General features: G+C 37.5%; 1 protein-coding gene and 1 non-coding gene across 12 annotated transcripts in view; both read right to left on the bottom strand.

Moving 5' to 3' along the window:
• LOC106153442 (ATP-binding cassette sub-family C member 5) overlaps positions 1–12,263 on the bottom strand; it is a 51,777-nt gene extending 39,514 nt beyond the window's left edge. For 2 of the 11 annotated variants that reach the window (XM_086996608.1, XM_086996607.1), the window contains exon 1: positions 12,024–12,258. The gene's annotated coding sequence lies outside the window, so the exon portion shown is untranslated. Of the gene's footprint in view, positions 1–12,023 lie in introns of all 11 variants that reach the window. The other 9 variants (XM_086996614.1, XM_086996615.1, XM_086996613.1 and 6 more) reach the window with 6 other exon arrangements.
• Trnat-ugu (transfer RNA threonine (anticodon UGU)) lies at positions 11,446–11,519 on the bottom strand. Its single transcript has one exon. It is a non-coding gene; the product is annotated as a tRNA-Thr (tRNA).
• Positions 12,264–13,137: the final 874 nt, after the last annotated feature.

Here is a 13,137-nt window from a genome sequence, read left to right as displayed (position 1 = left end):
CTGCTCATGATAGGAAGGGAAGTTGACGTACTGATAGATTTGATCCCTGGAACCTTACATTATCAAACTACTCATTCCAAGAAAAAGTATGTTGAAACACTACAAGAAGAAACTGTAAATAATTTTTCTCACGAAAACCTGAAAGGAAGCCAGAAAAGGCTAAAGAGAAATTATGATCTGAAATCTAGAAATTATAGTTACTTTTAAAGAGGATGACATATGGCTGTACACTCTACAAAGAAAAAGGGTTATCACCAAAATTACAATGTTTTTTGAGTGGTCCCTTCAAAGTGCTTCAAAGACTTAATGCAGTCTTATACAGAATCCAGAAAAATACCAAGGCTAAGGTGAAGATTGTCCTAAGACAGACTGAAGAAATTTGGATCTCAACAAGAGGAAATTGAAAGCTTGGATAAAATAGGACATCAACAGGAGAAAAACTTTCAACCACCATAAAAGAAAAATTTGACAAAAGGTGGACGCCAAATTTAAAAGCCTACAAGATAAATAGAAATCATATACAGTAAAATAAAGCCAAAAAGTAAAACTGCCCTCCACTTATCGTGTTTACAAGGAAAGTGCACGGCGCCGGCATCGGCATCGGCATCGCCATCGGCGACGACAGACGCAGGTGATGGCAATATGTACAGACACATCTGTGTCTGTACATAAAAATACTAATGGGCAACAGTGGGACTCAAACTCCTGGCAGAAGCTTAGTTTGGTCCCTCATTTACAGTAGCTCAATTATCACTACACTATGACACCTTTGATAAGACATGTTTAGTTACTATACTCAAGAGTACTCCATATCAGCTTCAAAGGCAAAAAGTGTTCAACAAGTGTCCATTTTCGTTCCTTTACTAGTAAGCAAATCGATCCCCTATATAAAGAGAGAAGGCGCTCACTGACTTTCACTCAGCAACAGCATGGTCGAGAGGGAAGAAAATTAGTGTGAAAATGCGAGAAAAAATTTAGAAGCCCTGGCAACCTCACGCTCGGCTGTCACCTTGATTGGATAGTAAACGATTGTCGTAAAATCGCTAAATGATATTAAAACCAGGTGCATAAACTTGAAAACCACCTAGGACAACCTTGGACTGCCACATTAATCCAATACAATGCAAAAATAAACTATAACAAGTGGTTAAAGCCTTCAAACAGAATGTCGTAAAGTCCCCATATACCTTCATAGAGACAATAAAATAGAGTCAGCTTGTGAAACAAAAATCGACCAACTTAAACATTATAATCGAAATAAAATACTGCCGGGGCATCGGAGCGGCCTAAAACTTGGCACGCTTAACGCAAATACTGCAGGCTACATCATCCCGTCGCTAGTTTGTAAATTCCGTGCATGGCATACGCACAATCAAACCGTATATCCAAATTCCACCTTTGATGTTCGAATTGGTCCTCTCTAACCTACCATTACGAAAAAGAAGCCATGCCATTGGACAATGCGACCTCTGCATTTACGTCATTTCCTGAATTGGATTGTAGAGAGGACTGATATAAACATAGTTTATTTTTGCATTGTATTGGATTAATGTGGCAGTCTAAGGTTGTCCTAGGTGGTTTTCAAGTTTATGAACCCGGTTTTAATATCATTTAGCGATTTTACGACAATCGTTTACTATCCAATCAAGGTGACAGCCGAGCGTGGGCAACCTGGCTTGTCATATAAAAGAAAAACATACAGAGAGTCAAAGGTTTTAATGCGCTGACTACCCATACTCCACTAGAGCTGAAGAACCACATGATAGCAAGAAAACACACACGCTGTGAAAAATCCCCCATGTCAAGGTACCCTACTTTGGACAAGCTGTTGTCCAAAAAAGACAATACGGATGAAGCATGTAGCCTGCCGGCAAGGTCCTCTCACCCCAGAGTGGGATACAAGACACCCAAGTTGTCAACAAAGACGATGATAGATATAGGGGTGAAAACTGACATCAATCAGTCTGACCAAGCTGATGAAACAGATACTGGACACAGACTAAAGAACATTTGTGTATTTCATGGACACGTGGAAAAGGAGACAGTGTATCCAGACGGCCGAGTAGAATGTACCAAGGAAGTATACTCTTACCTACCCTGCTGCGAGAAACCATGACGGGACTAAATGCATTAGACACTGTTAAACTGTTTGAAGTTTCCTTTCTCTATTTTCATTTTGCCGAACCCAGAACAGGTTTCCCCCAAGGAGGTGTGGAATGTGACAAATTTAACTTAATCAAAATTACATATGATTCATGATCTTTATTAAGACCTAAATCATTCACATTATAAAGACCTAAAGTACATGTATATAAATACATGTTTAATAATAATATGTTATTTCCTAATCAAGTGACTGGTGCCATACCAAGCAAAAGACTGTCAAGTGATACAATGTTACACAATTTCTGGACAGGTAAACTGGTATAGAGAGAGCAGATTTTACTTGAAAGGCAGGGGTTTTAAACTGGTAATTTTTGAACATTTATGACTCTGTTAAAGACAGATGTCTTTGTGATTAAATTTATGAGTTATCTTTATCTTTTCCATTCTTGAAAATAAAGGTATATCTGTTGCTGATTTAAATGTTCGTATTGTTTTGTCTTCTTTGAGTGTGGAAATAAATTGTGCGAACCTACAGCATGTTACATTTAATTGAAAACTGAGAGATCACGGGACAAGAAAGCACTCATGGGCAGACAAGCGGATGGATGCACAACAGAATAAGCCAGTTGCAATTCTTTTAAGAGTGTGACCCATACCTCCAGGCATTCATTTCTTTTTCCTTTATTTTTTGTTCTTTTATCTTGCCATAAATGTACTGGGGATAAAAAAATGGAATTTTTTCTTTGTAAAACCATCAATGTTATAGTGAAAAATTACAAAGTCATTAAAATTGACAAAATACGGTGTCTGCATAGCAAAAGAACAAAATGTAGATTATTCAACAAACAAACATCTAATGCACTGTATGGAAATAGACCTGTGGTGACTATAATAATACACTCCAGTTACCATGAGCCTGATGTCTAATACAAATTATTGCTTTTTCTTAAGGGGAGAGGAGTTCCATAGGGCAGACGGAAACTGTCTCCCTGTCCCCTGATTTCCCAATGTCTAATTTCTTCCTTTCAAACCTTCTGTTCCTCCCAGTTTACAAACGAAATTCACTAGACTACCTCAAATACCATTATGAGAGTGACTCAAAAATAGAGAAGTACCTTACTTCTTGAGAACTTTTTACATTTGATATACCTTGCGTAACCCTGGTGATTTAATGGAAAAGTGGTGAATTCTTTAAGTAAATAACATCTTTGCAATACAAAAACAAACACTCTTGGTATCCTCAGACTCAGGCCTAGGGTAACTGGCATCTACAGGCAGTCCAACACTAAAATTTTATTTTTCTAAACTGACATTTATTTCACAAAATACTGCACACTAATCACATTCTTAAGTGTACCCTTAGTTTCAGAAGACACTGGAAAGTCCAATTTATTTTATCAGCATGTCTCTTTCCTATCACTGGGTACAGTAACTGAACTCAGACACAAATTCCAAACATCAAATCTGAGAGAGAGAGAGAGAGAGAGAGAGAGAGAGAGAGAGAGAGAGAGTGATACAGAGAGACAGAGAGAGACAGACAGAGAGAGAGAGAAAGAGAGAGAGATGGAACGGACTGATGCTGTATTTATTTTGTCATTCATTTGAAGCTTATAGTAGTTCACAGTCCTAGGAATCATCTATCATTTGAAAGCTTGACTTCCAAGTAATTGAGTGATTGAGAGGATTTATCATGTCTGAAACAAAGATGTAATATGCATATAATGATCATGTGATCATCTTGTTACAGATATTGCACTGTAGTACCAGTGCATAAAAAGTCATGTGAAACTTTTTTATTGCCCTCTGTGTAAAGATAGAACTTTTAAAAAGTAAATTGTTTCTAAACAGACTAAACATGTTATACCCTTGAAGTATGGCATTTCAACCCTTCACCAACGATCTCCTGATCACATGACTGACTGCCTTGTCATGCCTTAAAGATAAAAAGATATTTAGTCGCCTTAAAAAAAGATTCCACACTTTTCTTAAGGTACCCATTGAACCATTCTGCACTTCAGCCCTCCTTTACTTACAATAGGGATACAAGAGGCACATTCAAAATGAATATATCATATAGGCCACTGCGCACTAACTCCACAGGGACTTTCACATAATCACAAACAGATTAACATATCCTGGCATTGAGCAGAATACATAAAAAGCTGGTGATAATAAGAGAAGGCAACAAGAGGCGCTAAATGTGAATCTGTTAATCTGATTGCATTCAGTGAGAGCCCTTGTGGACTTAGAACATAGCTTGTACCATAGGTTCATTGTGAAGGCACCCTTAGGCTGTATTCCCATAGATTTTAGATCGATCTATCCCCGCAGGGAGTCTCACTAGATTACTTTCAGATAATCCGACTTAAATGTCCGTCCTGCCTACTACAAGCTGTAAGGGAGTAATTAACTTGCGTGTCCGCCCGGCTGACAGCTATTTAGCGTGAACCCCCAGGGAGTTAGGTCGATCTAAAATAGGTCGATCTAATCTATGGAAATGGGGTGTTAGTATCATCATGCATGGCATCCCCTGAACTGTGAGCATCAGTGAGGCAGTGGGAAGGGTGGGTGGTGGGTGGGTAGTGGGTGGGGTAATTGCCTTCTACACTGAATGGGGTGAAATGAATGGGAAGGTACAGTACAGGCAAGAGAAAACTTTTTTACTGCATCCTCATGGCCTACATTACAGTTATGAATTATCCAGTAACTAGTACCTTTATTGTAATCAATGAATAAATAAATGAATGAATTGATAAACAAATATAAAATAAATAAGTAGTAGTAAATAAATCAATGAATAAATTTAGCATTGTTCTAACCTATTAGAAACACTGGTATATCTTATAGCTGTGAATGTAGTAGTGTAACATCAAATTTAAAAAGAGAGAACATATTCTGTAAAGACGGCTCTTACGATACTACATGCACTGGTAGACATCATCTCCAGAGTAAGCTTTATCTGAAAATCAAATTACACCATAGATTTTCTGTATAATCTTGGTAATCTCCGTCACTTGACATGGTAAAGCTGTCCAGCTGAGCAGATTTAACATTTTCTTCCCTTTTCATTGATTTTTCTGACTGCAAAATTCTGCAGGGCACAATTACTGACATATTATCTTTCTAGGACAAAAATTCGATTTATGATTACTAATATGTACTATTTGTACTACAAACTATGGGTTTTTTTGTAGACTTTTATGGCAATGATGTTTTATTTCACTTTTGACTTTTTGTATTGTATTAAAATGTCATAGATTGTGTATCGTATTGATCAACAATTGAAAAAGAGCATGTAAAGCTTTAGACCATGGAAGCCATGCTGTTTAACACACTCTTTTGACCAACAGCCAAAAGCCTCAGAGTCTCATGAATTGAATAACACCATATTATAAACACCAGCCAAATGGGAAGGAATCATGCCTCATATATTACAATTAAAGGGTGGAATTTTATGTGTCACCTTGACCAGGGCCAACTATATACATGTACTTTTCCTCACCCACTTTATATGTTTTACTGCATTTTTTCTAAGATTGTGCAATGTTATATATTGCATTTTCCCTTAGATTTCTGATGATCTCCCCACCTCCACACATACTGTCACTCAGGGGCCTAGCAATTAACCTTGGAGCCAAGATTTAATCCCTTTAAAGGTGCGTGTGGAGTTAGTGAAACCATCAGGAATCAGCTGCATCGCTTTTGATCTATGGTCATCCATATTTAGTCGGCAGATCAGTACTCTAATAATTATAACAATAATTAATAATATTAATAATAATAATAATAATAATAATAAGTACTGTAAGTACTCTGATCATTCATTCTGAATGGCCCCATCAGGGCTTGACACTAACTCTTTTCGATACTGGCGCAAGATATCAGTAAATATTGCAAGGATGATTTCACACATGACATTTTACTTGCTCTTTGGGTCAGTAACCCCATCGATTCAATGGCCAGGGCCAGTGGCCACCCTTAATGTCAAGCCCTGCCCATACAAAGGTCTTACTAGCCACTGAATGCACTTTAGCTTAATTCATGGCAAATAAAAATAAAATATCTTGGGGCATAAATATGATTTGACACCAAGTTCAGAGAAATTTTAGACATAACATTGTGTATGAACTGTCAGGTTTGACTATCAGAGTAAACATAAGTGTAAACAATTGTTCCATGTGTGCATTAATTTAATTTATGGGCATAAATGTCATTTAACAGCCAGTAATCTTCCAGGCTCACTGCTTGATCTTTTTATTGTAACATTGATTTTTTGCTGCAACAAAATAAGTAAAGTACAGGCACATTATCTTTATGGGGCACATTTATGTTATTTAACACTAAGTATAATCATAAACTATTGCTTACAATTTCTTCTTTAATTGATTATGGCTGTCTGAGTTCAGAGAGATGTTAAATGTCATATCATCACATCAGTTACGACCAATAGCCACTATTGATCTTGCCAGCTCTTGGTAGTATTGCAATGTTGCTGATATCAACCTCTACAGTAGCTAGTACAGGTAACAGTAAAGGTAAAGGCTTTATTATTGCCTTTAAAACTAAAGAAATAACTGGGATTTTTTTTTCTTTTTTTCTTTTTTTTTTTTTTTGCTTAGCCAAATTACTACTATTTTAATCATTTTTTCTCCAGTTGGTTTTCATTTGACTAAAACAAGTAAAATCAACCCTGAGTAGGACAAAATTGCATTTTCTCAAAGAAAATTAGATTTGTGTGAAAATCCCATGTAGTTCATCTTAAAGTAAAACAAATGCTTTAATTTATAAACCATTATCATCCCCTGGGTACCTTCCAAGAATGTACAGCTACCCAAAAATAGCTAATAATTGCTTTTTGTTGCCACAAACCACTAAAACTTTCTTCGTTATTTTTTATTTCATGCCACTTTCTCGTAATGGCATCTTTGTATGGTGGAGGATACAATCACCAGCACTAGAGGACTGTACAGTGCAGTAGAGGCCATCATGTAGAACTGCATTTGTAGATGTACTCAGAAACTTATAACATCATCCATTAAAAGAAAAGGGGTTCCATATGCACCACAGTAATTATGCTGAGAGTCTGAATTCCCCTGCAAGGCATTTGTGAGCTGTCCATTCTCCCTCTTTATCAGAAATATCAGCAAAAATCATATTAAATTCTCCTTCAAACTTGTAATAAGCACCTGAATGCTCTGAAAACCAGCACAAGTATATTCCGAAACCACTTCAGTCCTACCCAACTACCAGACTCGGCACCGAATGATCCTGAATTCACCGGTAGATCGGACTACACTACCCGTTTTCAAGGTGTGTATCAGTACGCATTTCACAGTATCAGACGCGACATCGCTCTTGCCTAGTACGCGATGTGATAGTGACGAGTGTTGTATCTGTTAAACCGACTAAATATGGCCGACCACACTTCAAAAGCGATGCTGCTGTTTCACGATGGTCTCCACGCCTCTACACACACCACTGGTTCCGAGGTTCTATTGCCAGGCCCCTGCAGTGACGGCACGTGTGGAGGCAGGGAGACCATCATAGAATTAGCGGCTGCGCTTATGAAGTACTAGTAGGGTTGGCCATATTTAGTCGACGGATCAGTTAGTACTCAGATCATCTATTCTGAATGGCCCTTAGAGTAAAATGTGCCCCACAGTATTATTAAGGAGTCAGTACAAAGTCTTTTCATTCATTTCTACCTGATACCAGGCATATCAATGGTAAATAAACATAGTATCACCACTGTACACATTTTAAGTGGCTTATGTACACTGACCCATGTATAAACTGATAACATATAGGCTAAAGGGCCCTGACGAGGTCAACAGACTGAGGAACTCTGATATATATTATTATATAACAAGATTATACACATATGCACTTAGCATGCAATCACATTACCCCGAGTTTCAAAAGTCATTGGGAACTCCTGATGCCAGGTTATACAAAGGCACTTTTCCAGTGGCCTTTGAAACTCAGGGTAAGTGACATACATCTACTAGTATCTATATTCTTGCTATATAATTTATTACTTTCCCTATCTTGATTCTCAGATAGAGCAGAAATATATATGGGTCTCTCCTATACCTGGCATATATATATATATAATATACATATATACTTTCAGTAGTTATCAAATATCTGAATACTGCTGTCGTAAAACAAAGTTAACACAGACTTTATAATTACAGTATGTAACAGATGCACGACATATCAGCAAGAAGTGTGCGATATCACAAAGATCTTGCTGATCTGTAATATCCGACTTCCTACAGTTACTGTTACAGTAGTATATCTTACTGTAAGTGTATGAAAAGTCCCCAAATGAAGTTTAGCCCACATTCATTTCATACCAGGATGTGACATGTTAACATAACAAGTGAAGCTATACCAATTCTTGTTGTTGTTTTTTTTTTTTTTTTGTCACTGAACTCTGCTATGGTATACACTGACATTCTAGTCTTACCAAGCTGGCTAATCACTGACCCTTGGCTAAAAGGCCAGTGCTCATGTTTAATCAATTTTGACACTGATTATGTATTCACCAATTATTGCAACATCACATCACCTTTGGCTAAGTTCCACATCTCAATAACCAAAACAATGATATACATGCCAGGTAGTATAATCTGAAGTAATTGTTTGTCAACAACATCCCTCATGCCTTGTTAAATGAACTGAAAAAATGCTGTTCATCTATTGTCAATACTATGTGTCTCTGAGATTCCAATGTTCGATGTACATGTATGACAAGTACAACTTCAATATATACAGAATATTAGTACTAGTATGTCGTTGATACAATACTATACTCTGAAGTGCCAAATAAACGTGCCGGCACGTTTATTTTTTTTCCGGAAATTTTCCACCCGGCACGATCTTATTCTCCCCGGCACGATTAATAATTTTCCACACGGCACGGTTATTTGGCACTCACTGTGCCGGTTGGAAATATTTTTGATCGTTTCGGAAATGTTGATGATCGTTTCATTTGACAAGTTAATAATTATTAATGACCTGTCGCAAGCACTACACTCGAACTTGTTTTTAGCGTAAATAAAAGCCAGTGTTTCTCCAGCATATAAAGAGCGAGGCGCCGCGCTGAAATTTGTCGAAAGCACCGCCTCGCTGGGCTGAATGGAACAAAAAAGTATATTTTCACTCATGCTAACTGAAATTTATATTTATTTCTAAGCAAATATGGCATTCTATTTACATACTGTACGTAATCCCATGCTTCTGAGCACTTGATTTAGTAGTAACGAAAATACGCATGCGCGTATGCTATCTCCCTGTGAGTGCCTCGTTTTCGCAGTTCTGTGCTTTATTTGAAGTATACGAGACAGAGCGAAACGAGGCAACTGCTCTCGACAACATTTAGTCACATGTCACAAATACACTTTCTCTGTCACTTCGTCATGTTCCGAAATTAAGACCGCCTGTTGTGTTTTTATAGTTTACGTTTATTCACTGATAAAAATGGAGAAAATTAAGTGCACTTTGTTGATTTTATAAATTTGGAGAAGATTTTCTACTGATTTACGGGTTAGTTTTGTGAAAGCAGTAGCGTTGTAAAACTGGGTCACGTCAGTATTTCGCGTGCATTGAATATGAATTTCCATGACTAAATAGAATCATGTAAATGAACAAACGAAGAACTCAAATTGGTGATAAGTGTGATTTTAATCTCTTTAATTCTGAAAAATTCATTTCACGGTGTTTGAAGTTGTTGATTATAAATTACATCTCAAACTACGTATAATTAGTAGCGGGAGTCGCTTTGCGCTGAACGACAGGAGAGAACATTTTTTGCGGCAGTTTTATTTAAGGATGAAGCGCTCCCACACGCAAAGTCAATTGGCCAGTTACTTTCAGAAAGGTGAAAAATGGTAAGAACAACATATCATATCAACTTTTTGGTCAATCCAAAAATAATTCAATATAGGAAGCCCTTTTTCTTGATTCCTGTAAGTATTAAAGTAGTTAATTTTTTTTTTTTTTTTTTTGAAATAGTATGTTCTATAATTTTTGAAAGTTTAAATTAGCATTATAGGAACTGCTGCTGCTGAACCTTAAACTTCAAGATTGACTAAACTGAGTGAATGCATAGACAGGAAAATAATTTTGTCTTAACCTTTGTTATGTCATTACTAAATTAATTCCTCAAAACATCTAAAACAAGACAATTCAGTGACACATAAGATGTAAAAAAAAATTACATAAATACCCTAAAATGCACCAAATTGCACCTCGATTGAAAAAAATTTTCCGGGGGAGCTTGGTGATAGAGATTACTCTAAATAGTTAAAATATGTTAAACTATGTGTATAAAATCAAAGGTTAATTTGTCTAGATATTGTGTTTTTTATGTTTAATAAACATAATTTTTCCAGATTTGAATATAATTTAAAATTGCCATTACAATTATTCATTGAAATTATTAAAATTGATAAAATTTTCCGGGGGGCACAGTTATTCCGCTAGGCACTGTTATTAAATATCGGGAATTTTTCCAGGGGGCACAGTTATTCCGCTAGGCACTGTTATTAATTTTGGAAAGTTTTCCGGGGGGCACTGTTATTCCGGTAGGCACTCTTATTCGGCACTTCAGAGTACTGTTAGGTCATGAACTTGTGTAAAAGGTGCTAAATCAATAAAGATCCTCATTAATTCAAACATTGTGTTGATGCTGGATATTTTTATGATGTACCTGGTGGCTTCTAGCCCCCCCCCCCCTCCTATTAATGAGCTGCATTGTCATGTATCTCTGTATGTGTAGTGATTTGATTGATTCATTGGGGTTAAGTCTTTGTAGAAATTTTAAGTGGAGACAGAGGAGGTGGAGCGAAATAAAACTGTCTGCAGAAAAAAAAAAAAAACCCTGGGAGGCTTACAGATACATATTGCGTGAGCATGGATTTCCAGTAATTAACACATAGTCTATAACTTCCACTAGTTTCATATATGACTAAAATTAAGTCAACATGCCAAGTCATTAGCCATATCAATCTCTCAATCAACCAAAAAATAGCTTTACCATAAACTATCATATACTAGTAACTAAACACTATCATATACTTGTGTCTGGGAAATGTATGTAGTTCTGGTTGAATTAATACACCTGTTGTAGTGAAGATGCAGGCATCTTTTGTCAGGCTTATGACTACCAGACAATGCTTTAACAACAACAATATACTTTGTAACAAATAGAATACTCTCATAAAAAGTAAATTTGTCATACCCCCCCCCCCCCCCCCGGCACCATCCCCCACCCAATCTTAATTGTTCTCTTGAACCTTATGTAGCGATTTGGGGTGAGTGCAGAAAAATCACCAGCCAGGCCAGGAATCGAACCCGGGACCTCTCGCTTACAGGGCGAGTGCTCTTACCTACTGAGCTACCCGGCCGGTTCTACCTGCCCCTGGCACTACACTTAGCAGACAAATCCTAGAAAACAGAATCACGAAAATTCCTCGAAAATTCCTGGTTATATAACTATCATCAGCAGACCATTTTCGTTCTTATTTCACTACTTAGTAGCCAGCACCACAACGGCACCGTTCATCACGACATTAATTGGTCGGTAAACCCCAGAATTCATTCAGCAAGTGTGACTGCGCCCCATATTATCGACCGTGTCTAATCCAGTTTGTTTTCAGTATGGAAACGCTAGAATCTGCATTGGAGCGTCTTATCTATCAAATAAGTTAGCATCGCATCCTAAGCAACCGTCGCTGATTCAGGTGTGGTGTACAGCATTCGCAGACGATCGACCTGACTACGGACAACGGCGACTTCCAGTTCAGAGTCAGTCACACAATTCCCCGATTCATTTTAAGCATAAGCAAATGTATTCCAATAATTCAATACCCAAAGCGGGGTTTTACCGTAAGAAAAACGACCGACCTTACCTGAGTACATACACTACAGGGAAATTCCGAATATTATCACTTTGTACAACAGAGTTCTTCGTTTGCCAGACGATTTCTCAACTTCCCATGTGCATTCGTCACTTTTCACGGAAACTGATGACGTAGCAGATATTGTGTAGACTTAGAATAATTACAAAGAGCGGCAACTCTCTTTAGGCCTTCGTAGGCTATCCTTTTCGCTGTTTTTCGATGGTCTCTTCTTTAGCTCTTTAGGATTTTGCCTGTCATTTTCATCAGTTTGATTTCTTCTGAAAAGCCACAACGTTGGTGATATAGTGATTTATTAAGTAATCTTTACATTTTTATAAATTCATTAATATGTATAGGCCCTAGCTATTTTTAGCACGCATATTCTTGGCCCGCACCCCCCCCCCCATAGACCCCTCCGTCCAGTACACGCATTCTCAATAGGCCTATATTGGTCCAACTGAACAAAAACAGAAAAGTGAAAATGAAGTTAAAGTGTCGCTAATTTTACTATCATTTATCTTTCGGTGTTTTAGATCTTTCAGTTTCACATTTTTACCAACCACAGGCTTTCAGCTTTGTAAAGCCATATATAGGCCTATAGGTTTTTAAGTTCACACAGCTACCAATTTGACAAAATACTGAAAGTGTCTATAGTTTTATGAATGATCCGACACGTAGGCCTAGACTGCAACTGTTCGGGAGAAGGTCCGCTTTCTTAACTGAGGAAGTGTAGGCCTACGTAGGCCTACTTGTAAGCACTTAATTAGGCCTAATAACAATACTGCGGTTTAAATGATCGGTATCTTGGTTCCTGTCGGAACAAGCTTCTTCCCATGACAACATTAACATACATACATCCGTATACATACATAATAGTGTTCAGGATGGTGCTCACACAAAGGCCCGACATGCTTTTGTTTTTGGCGCTTCATTTCCTTTTGTTTACTGCGATCACCTCTCCATCAATGAAACTAAGAAAGCGTGATGGCACATTTTCGTGAATGCAGTTACCGCACGTTCTAAAAAAAGAAAAAAGAGGAAAATCTGATAGATCATGAGATTTTTAATCTGATCGGAAGATAGTCCCCAAATCGGGAGATTACCGGTTGTTGACAGCACTGAA

The sequence above is a fragment of the Lingula anatina genome, chromosome 10 (assembly GCF_051362555.1).
Source record: "Lingula anatina isolate TDL-2025a chromosome 10, LinAna3.0, whole genome shotgun sequence".
Taxonomy (NCBI): Eukaryota; Metazoa; Brachiopoda; class Lingulata; order Lingulida; family Lingulidae; genus Lingula; species Lingula anatina.
The sequence above is the reverse complement of the archived record's forward strand: the minus strand, read 5'-3'. Positions and strand labels throughout refer to the sequence as shown.